The sequence below is a fragment of the Astatotilapia calliptera genome, chromosome 20 (assembly GCF_964374335.1).
Source record: "Astatotilapia calliptera chromosome 20, fAstCal68.1, whole genome shotgun sequence".
NCBI lineage: Eukaryota > Metazoa > Chordata > Actinopteri > Cichliformes > Cichlidae > Astatotilapia > Astatotilapia calliptera.
Genome location: NC_137441.1, coordinates 17,224,065 through 17,231,825, shown reverse-complemented (window position 1 = coordinate 17,231,825; position 7,761 = coordinate 17,224,065). Strand labels below are relative to the sequence as shown.

Genomic DNA, 7,761 nt, shown 5'->3' with positions numbered 1-7,761 from the left:
GGAGAAGTGGTCAATGATGGTGAGTATGGTAGTATTACCTGCTGACGGCGGCAGTCCAGTGACGAAATCAATGTGCGACCATGGGCGTTTAGAGACGGGGAGCGGTCGCAGGTGGCCCGACGGTGGGGAGCTTGGCACCTTGTTTTGAGCACAAATAGGGCAGGTTGCCACATATTCCCGGACGTTCTTGGCGAGGGAGGGCCACCAAAACAGACGCTGGAGGAAGCTAAGGGTGCGATATACACCTGGATGGCAGGAGAACTTTGCCGTATGTGCCTAATGGATCACCTTGCCCCGAACGGCCGCAGGGACATACTGTCGGCCAGCCGGGCCTGACCCAGGGTCAGGATTCTGCTGCAGGGCGTTTCTGATCAGCCTCTCAATCTCCCAGGTGACTGCCCCGACGGTACAGGAAGAAGGAAGGATGGGTTTGTCCTTGTTCTCTACATCCTTCACCGATGAAAATTGATGTGAGAGGGCATCGGGTTACGTGTTGCGTGAGCTTGGCCTGTAAGTGATCACAAGGTTGAAACGGGTGAAAAACAAGGCCCACCTGGCTTGTCTGGCGTTGAGGCATTTAGCCACTTGAAGGTAGGCCAGGTTCTTGTGATCTGTCCAAACGAGAAGTGGGTGCTCGCTCCCCTCCAGCCAGTGACGCCACTCCTCAAGGGCCAGTTTGATAGCAAACAGCTCTCGATCCCCCACATCATAGTTTCGCTCGGCCTGAGACTGACGACGTGAGAAGAAGGCACACGGATGTAATTTACCTTCCAATCGCTGTGAGAGGACCGCCCCCACACCAGAGTCCGAGGCATCCACCTCCACCACGAATGGTTGAGTAAGGTCCGCCTGGATGAGAACAGGCGCAGAAGAAAACAGGCGTTTCAGCTGGTCGAAGGCCTGCTGCGCCGCCGGTGACCACAGGAACTGCTGTTTGGGAGAGGTGAGGTGAGTTAAAGGGGACACCACTTTACTGAAATTGCGGATAAACCGTCGGTAAAAGTTAGCAAACCCCAGGAACTTCTGGACCGCTTTGCCGTTCCGGCCACTCCACCACCGCCTTAACCTTTGCAGGATCCGCCCTCAGCTGCTCCTGTTCCACAATAAAGCCCAAAAAAGAGACAGGCTGCACATGGAACTCACATTTTTCTCCCTTCAAACAGTCAATTCTCTAGTAGCCGCTACAGCACCAGACGCACGTGTTTAATGTGTTCTGCACGGGTTTTTGAGAAAATGAGGATGTCGTCTACACAGCAAAAACTGGAGTGTTAAAATTTCAGGGTTAAAGATGTTAGAGTTGATTTCCACTCTCAAAGTGTCATTTTAACACATTCTGATTCAAATAGTGTTCAGTGTTGGAGTTATTAAACAGTGTTATTCAAGTCCAAGCAAATGAACTCTGAAGAGAGTTATTTAACTTGGTAGGCACCTGGGCTTCTGCCCAGGTAAACCCGTGGATCAATTAATAGTTTGCTCTGCCGGGCCGATTTTCCATGTGCTTCTGCTGGTTGGACCGTGGTGGATGCCTGCCGTGCTGCTTGGAGTATTTTACACAAACGGTAAGTTATTCAAACTTATATAAAATTCACGGTATTCTATCGGCGCAGTGAGGTTTTCTTGATGTTTCTTGGTGTTCGGTTGCTGAAAACGAGCTTTAATAGAGGAGGAGATGTGTCGAAAATTCTATTTAGCCTCTAATGCTAATGTTAATGTCTTTTTACTCGTAAGTGACGGTAGACACTGCACGTGGAAGCGCCGCGCCACGTTCAGCTTTTCCCCTGTTCACACAGACACGTCTTTCTCCACGCCAGTTCATGAGCGTTTTTGCTTCTCTGTTTATTCAGAGTAATTTTTTCACAATTGATAAGTAAATAACATCCCAAAATAATTGAAGAGAGCTTGTTTTAGTCACTCCTGCTTTTACTTTGACATCGTTCATCGCTGACTTGTCTCTAATCTGTCTCTCTCTCTGTCTCACTCTCTTCTCCCTTTGAGACACCCGCCCCAAACATAGTCAGTTAGGCTGTCCCCTCCTTTGCTATGTGTTCATTTTCATCTCTATTGTCTCTTTTCATACACAAATCTGATCGCATTTGTCAATCGCAGTATTTTATTTTGGAGAATAGCTTTTATCTTCAAAATTGCCTGGATTGTCTTGTGTGTCTTGGTGTAACTTCCTGCGGAACATGCGTGGCCCACGCAAAAAATAGACCAGATACCGAAACAATCGCTTCGTAGCACTCCGTGTCTGGTGTAAACTACACCATAGATTAACGTGTATTTTGTATTGTGTTATGTATCAATTGGACTCCTGCATGGACAGACACAGGTTTATTTGATAACATTAAATGTTATTGCAGTGAAATTCAAACGCATGGTCAGTATTAATCACCATGTACGGTATATGTCAGTGTTTTAATCATTTGTGCTTGAATTGCTCTAAATGTCAAATACTATGCCATCTTTGTTATTATTTTATCCCAGTAAAATGCTGGTCCAGGTTCGATACTGCCAACAGCAGAAGTATGTGAAGTTGGAAGAGGTTGATGGGCGTTTTGAGTTTATGCAGTTTCATGAAAAAGGTTTGTTTATATCTTACCTAATTTTAGTTGGGGGGACAGAATTTTTTGTAGGGCGTTTCGCCAAGTCTCTTGAATCATACAGTGGTGTATCACTTTAGTGAATGTGAGGCAAGAACAGTTTACTTAAAAGGTGCACTCAGATATATCTTATTTTTTCCAGTCATCGAGAGATTTTGCCTGCCACCTGATGCAAAAGTAGTGTACAAAGATGCAACAGGGACAGAAGTTGATGAAGTGATTTTCAGTGATCTTATCAGCCAAGGCACTGTGGTCCTAACAGTTTTCTCAAGTGATGGTGAGAAATTTAAAGGGGCAAGCTCAACACCAGACATGGGGAAGGGCTGTGTGGCTGCGTGGCTGCTGGTTGTTCCAAATAATCAGGAGCACACAATTTGACCAATCAGCTGTTTGAACATTGAGATCAGTTAATTTAAATGAGTCAGGTCTGCAGTGTGATGTTGCCTTGTTAGTTAAAAATCTGCAGCCAGATTTGTTTTTCTACACCTTACAGAATAATGTTGTTTTTTTCCTTTTAGAATTTTCTGATTACTCCTTGTCTTCTGCATCTGATTGTTCTGACTCAAGCTTCAGCTCAAATGCAAGTACATCAACTATACTTCTAGATGAGGGTCCCAGGAAGAAAACAAGAGTTGAGGGTACTGTTGATGCAGCATCTGCTAAAAAGGTTGTGACAAAACTCAGTTCTCATAGTATTTTTTCTACTTCATTATTCTTAATATGTAGAAAAGCTATTCCTCACTTTTTGCATCTTTTTTTTTCTCAAGTTAATTGAAGGTGTACTTGGAACCAATTCAGGTGGTGAAGAGGTTCTCCAGGAATATCACACAACACAAACTCTAACAGATGCTACCAGAAGAAAAATGGTCAATATAATAGTGGCTCACATGATTGATTGCCATGGGTATGTGTGTTCTATTTGTGCATTTTATTTTTTTTTAAATACAAGTTACTATTTTGCCATTACTTAAGCATGTTAATTTAAAATCGTTTTTCAGGCACCTCCCCACCAAAGCTGTTAGAGAACAGTACGCGCTAGGGGTAGTGACATTGTTCCCATCCCTGAAAGACCCATACTCCAAGAAAGGCTATGTATAGTCACTACTATTGCACTTTGTTTACATAATTTTCATGCTGTGCATCATTGGGATTTGTGTGTGTTGACATTTAAGTTCTAAAAATTTTCAGATTGACAACACATTATTTTTGAATGTATTTACATTTTAGGAACACTTCTATGATGCTGCAAGCAGCACTGGATACATTTCTTGGCGTTTGAAAACGATACAGAGAAAGACTAGAAGAGGATCTGCACCACCAAGTAGCTCCACTGGCTTTACTCAAGGAGGTAAGAAATTAAGTGTCCACAAACTAGATAATGTGCTCATTTACATTAGATACTATTTTGTTTTCATTTACCTATCTGATCAGCACCTATGCTTTTATGTTTGTGTGTTTTTCTTCAGGGGGCCCAAATTACCAAAGGCCCATTAATGTCGACATGCAGCTTGATGGAGATGCTTGCCAGGAGGCCATCTCTTTGCTGAAACATACATCCGACACTTCCTTGATTTTTCCAGAAGATGAGAGAGACCTTTCAGCATCGTCAGAAGGTCATCAATGATCCTGACAAAAGTCTTGATATCCTGTCTATCTTCCCAAGATTCTTGGATACAAGAGGATTGGTGAGAATATTCAGTGGAATTTTTAATATCACTTTAAATTTCAAGATGAATGTGGCAGTAGTAGATTTTCTTTCTTAAAGGTGAATCAAGACTTCACTCTCCTGTTTGATGATGAGATATCTACCAGGCTGCTTCAGAAATGGGATCCAATCTTTAGGTATCAAATCATCAAAGAGGCCAAGCAGCTCACCTCAACAGTAGAGTTGCGTCAATTGGTGCAGTCAGCAGAGAGTCCACCAGGAAGTGATCTTGATGAGGCAGCAAGTGAGTTTGTTAAATATGATTTGCTATAAGCAGTTAAAGTTCAATAGCATCAGGATTCTATTAATAAATACCAATTCATTCACCTGTTAGCTTTGCTTCATCAGTTTTCTTTAGCTGTTAGTTTAATGTTTATGACAGCACATTTCAACTTTCTTAGGAAGTGTTTCTAGTTCTCCTTAAAAATTGAATTTGAAAGATTTGCTGTCAATTGATTCTTGTGACTCTTTGGCTGCAGCCTTTGACCAAGACATGGCCTCCCTGTTGTTACTGTTACATCTACTTCCGCCACCCCCAGGAGGACCAAAGTATCAAAAAATCAGCGCCTCTGATGCTGTTGAGAGACTTGTAGTCTTTCATAAGGTAATTTAATATTTATAGTTTTTGTCATAAGTTGTCATGTCACTGGTTAAGAGGTGAATGAAACAAATTACAGTTGAGCTTACAAAGGAGGTTTACATACTCATTTCTGTGATGCTATTATCTCTGACTTGCTCCTGTGTCTAATGCTCAGTATCTTTGTCTCAACTCCAGTCTTGCTGCAGTTTGGAAGAGCATCTCCAGAATCAGCAGAGTCAGCAGCCATACCTCCTGGCTGTTGGGCGCCAGAAGAGGAAGGTCGACAGCTTCTATGTTGCCATAGACAAGCGTCTCATCCCCTGCCAGGCCAGCCGCTCCCTTGGGGCATTTGATGAGCTTTTTAAAGCTCATTTTGTGTTCAATGTGTCTTATGATGCTGCACTTGTGAATTTCTACACATTTCTGCAGACAACAGTATACAATATTGATATGGGGAAAATGAAGGAGTCCCCAAGAGTGCGTGACTTGAGAGCCAAAATCCTTAACCAGGAAATTCTTCTCACAACCTAAGTAAAAATCATTAAAATGCTGACATGTTTTTTGTGTAAGAGAGCTTATCTCAGCAGTCAGCAGCTGATTTCACATTTAAGAGGTGAACATGGTTATTATCCTGGACCTAAGTTTAAGTTATGTTGTTGGCAGCCAGGCTGCAGGCTTCAGTTCCAAACTTATGCAGGCTTTAGGAAGCACCTCAGTTTTCACAGCAATGTTGACCACAATGATCGAACTTCAGCCATTGCTTCTTTTTCTAATGACACAGTTTCACCTGCTTTGGAGGACCAGTTTAATTCCTCTTATCTTCCTCACAGTTCTCCCAGTGTTCTTCCAGAGTCTAGTTCTTCCAGTGTTCCAGTGAGCATTGATTCAGTACTTACAAGGGATTCATCCAAAGAAATCTGTGCATCCATTGTGGCCAAACTGCAGGGTAGTGGCCTTTCTAACAGTTTAGTATCCTCACTTGTAGGCGATTTGGAGGAATTAACAAGTGAGCTTCGCTCAGAAGCAAAGCAGGCCATTCTTTCTGCGTTACCCACAAAGGACTCCAGCATATCTTTAATAAATGAATGTTTTGAAAATTTTGAAAACCCTTTCACCAATCTGAACACAGAATGGAAACGAAATAAATACTTCAATCTAAAATGGGGAGTTGTAGAACCTAGAGAAATAACACTTGGAGTGAGGTATGACATCAGGCGAAATCAGAAGTTTGGTACTTATGATCAAGTACCTGTGAAGGATACTTTTATATATGTACCTATTTTGGAGTCTTTGAAGTTCATGTTTAGAAATCCAGAGATTTGTGTTTTCCTGCAGAGAGAGTGTAGCTCAGAGCCTGATGCTTATCATGACTTTTGTGATGGAAGTTACTTTAAAACTCACCCTTTGTTTTCAGCCAAAAGGCATGCATTACAAATTCAGCTATACTATGATGACTTTGAAACAGCCAATCCTCTTGGCTCTAAACGCGGAATTCACAAAATTGGCTGTATTTATTTTGTTATAAGAAACTTGCCCCCAAAATTTAATTCCATTTTGATGAACATTCATTTAGTGTCACTTTTCCACACACCAGATCTGCAAAAGTATGGTTTTGATGTTATACTGGAACCACTGATAAATGATGTCAAAAAACTGGAAAGCCAAGGGCTAAGTCTTCCATTTTCTGATGAGCAGGTATATGGCACAATATCACAGATCACTGGAGATAACCTAGGGATGCACTCAATTCTTGGTTTTAATGAGTCGTTCAGTAGCCGTCATTTCTGTCGCCTTTGTTTGATTGAGAAGAATGATTGTCAAATGGTGTACAGTGAGGATGATCCTAAAATTATTCTTCGTGGGAAAGATTTGTTTGACATACATTGCCAGTCTCTTCGGGAAGATCCTAAATTGAAGTCACTGTATGGGTTGAAAAGAAATTCTGCACTCAATTCATTGCAGTATTACCATATTTGCAATAACTACTCATTTGATATAATGCATGACCTTCTTGAAGGTGTGGCTCAGTATGAGGTCAAATTGCTTTTTGAGTATCTTATGCAACACTTCATATCAGAACAGAACTTGCTTTCTAGGATTTATGGTTTTGACTATGGATTTTTAGAAAGAAAAAACCGGCCCACTAAAATCATATTGGACAGTGCTGGCAATAGCATTGGTTTGAACTCTATCCAGACATTCTGTCTTGTGAAAAACATCCCACTTTTGTTTGGTGACATTATTCCTGCAGGGAACAGACACTGGAATTTGTTATTGTTGTTACTTCAAATAATGAACATTGTTTTTTCACCTTGTCTCACTCTGGGAATGACTATATATTTGAAGAATTTGATTATTGACCACCACAAACTATTTAAGCACACGTATCCACACAGAAACTTGATTCCTAAGCATCATTTTATGATTCATTACCCATCCTGTATTCGAAAAATTGGCCCTTTACTGTATATGTGGAGTATGAGGTTTGAAGCTAAGCACAAGTTGTTCAAAGATTATTTCAAAAACCTCACCAAATCGCTTGCTAAACGGCATCAGATGGCCATTGCTTATCACTGGGAAACCTTTTCTCTTAAACAGAAGGAGTTTGGGCCAATTAAATCATTTTCTTTAAGAGGTGAAAGTGTGGTCAATAGTGAAATGCTATTATCAAAAGATGTTTTCTCAACAAGTTGGGTTAAAATTGATGGTGTAGAGTACAAAGCTGGACTCGTTGTTTGCAGTACAATGGAGGAAGACATGCCAGTCTTTTGTCAAATAATTGATACACTTATGGTTGAAAATGACATTTTTTTTGTTGACACACAAACTCTTTACTGAAAACTTTGATGAACATCACCATGCATTCAAAGTAGTAC

The 7,761-nt window shown here is 41.2% G+C and overlaps 1 pseudogene across 1 annotated transcript; it reads left to right on the top strand.

The window, feature by feature from the left end:
* Window positions 1–1,518: 1,518 nt before the first annotated feature.
* On the top strand, window positions 1,519–7,404 carry LOC145422947 (uncharacterized; annotated as a pseudogene). Its single transcript, XR_013904103.1, has 11 exons — window positions 1,519–1,559; window positions 2,485–2,582; window positions 2,743–2,877; window positions 3,119–3,267; window positions 3,368–3,504; window positions 3,599–3,692; window positions 3,828–3,948; window positions 4,067–4,285; window positions 4,366–4,549; window positions 4,785–4,909; window positions 5,081–7,404. The product of XR_013904103.1 is annotated as an uncharacterized LOC145422947 (transcript).
* Window positions 7,405–7,761: the final 357 nt, after the last annotated feature.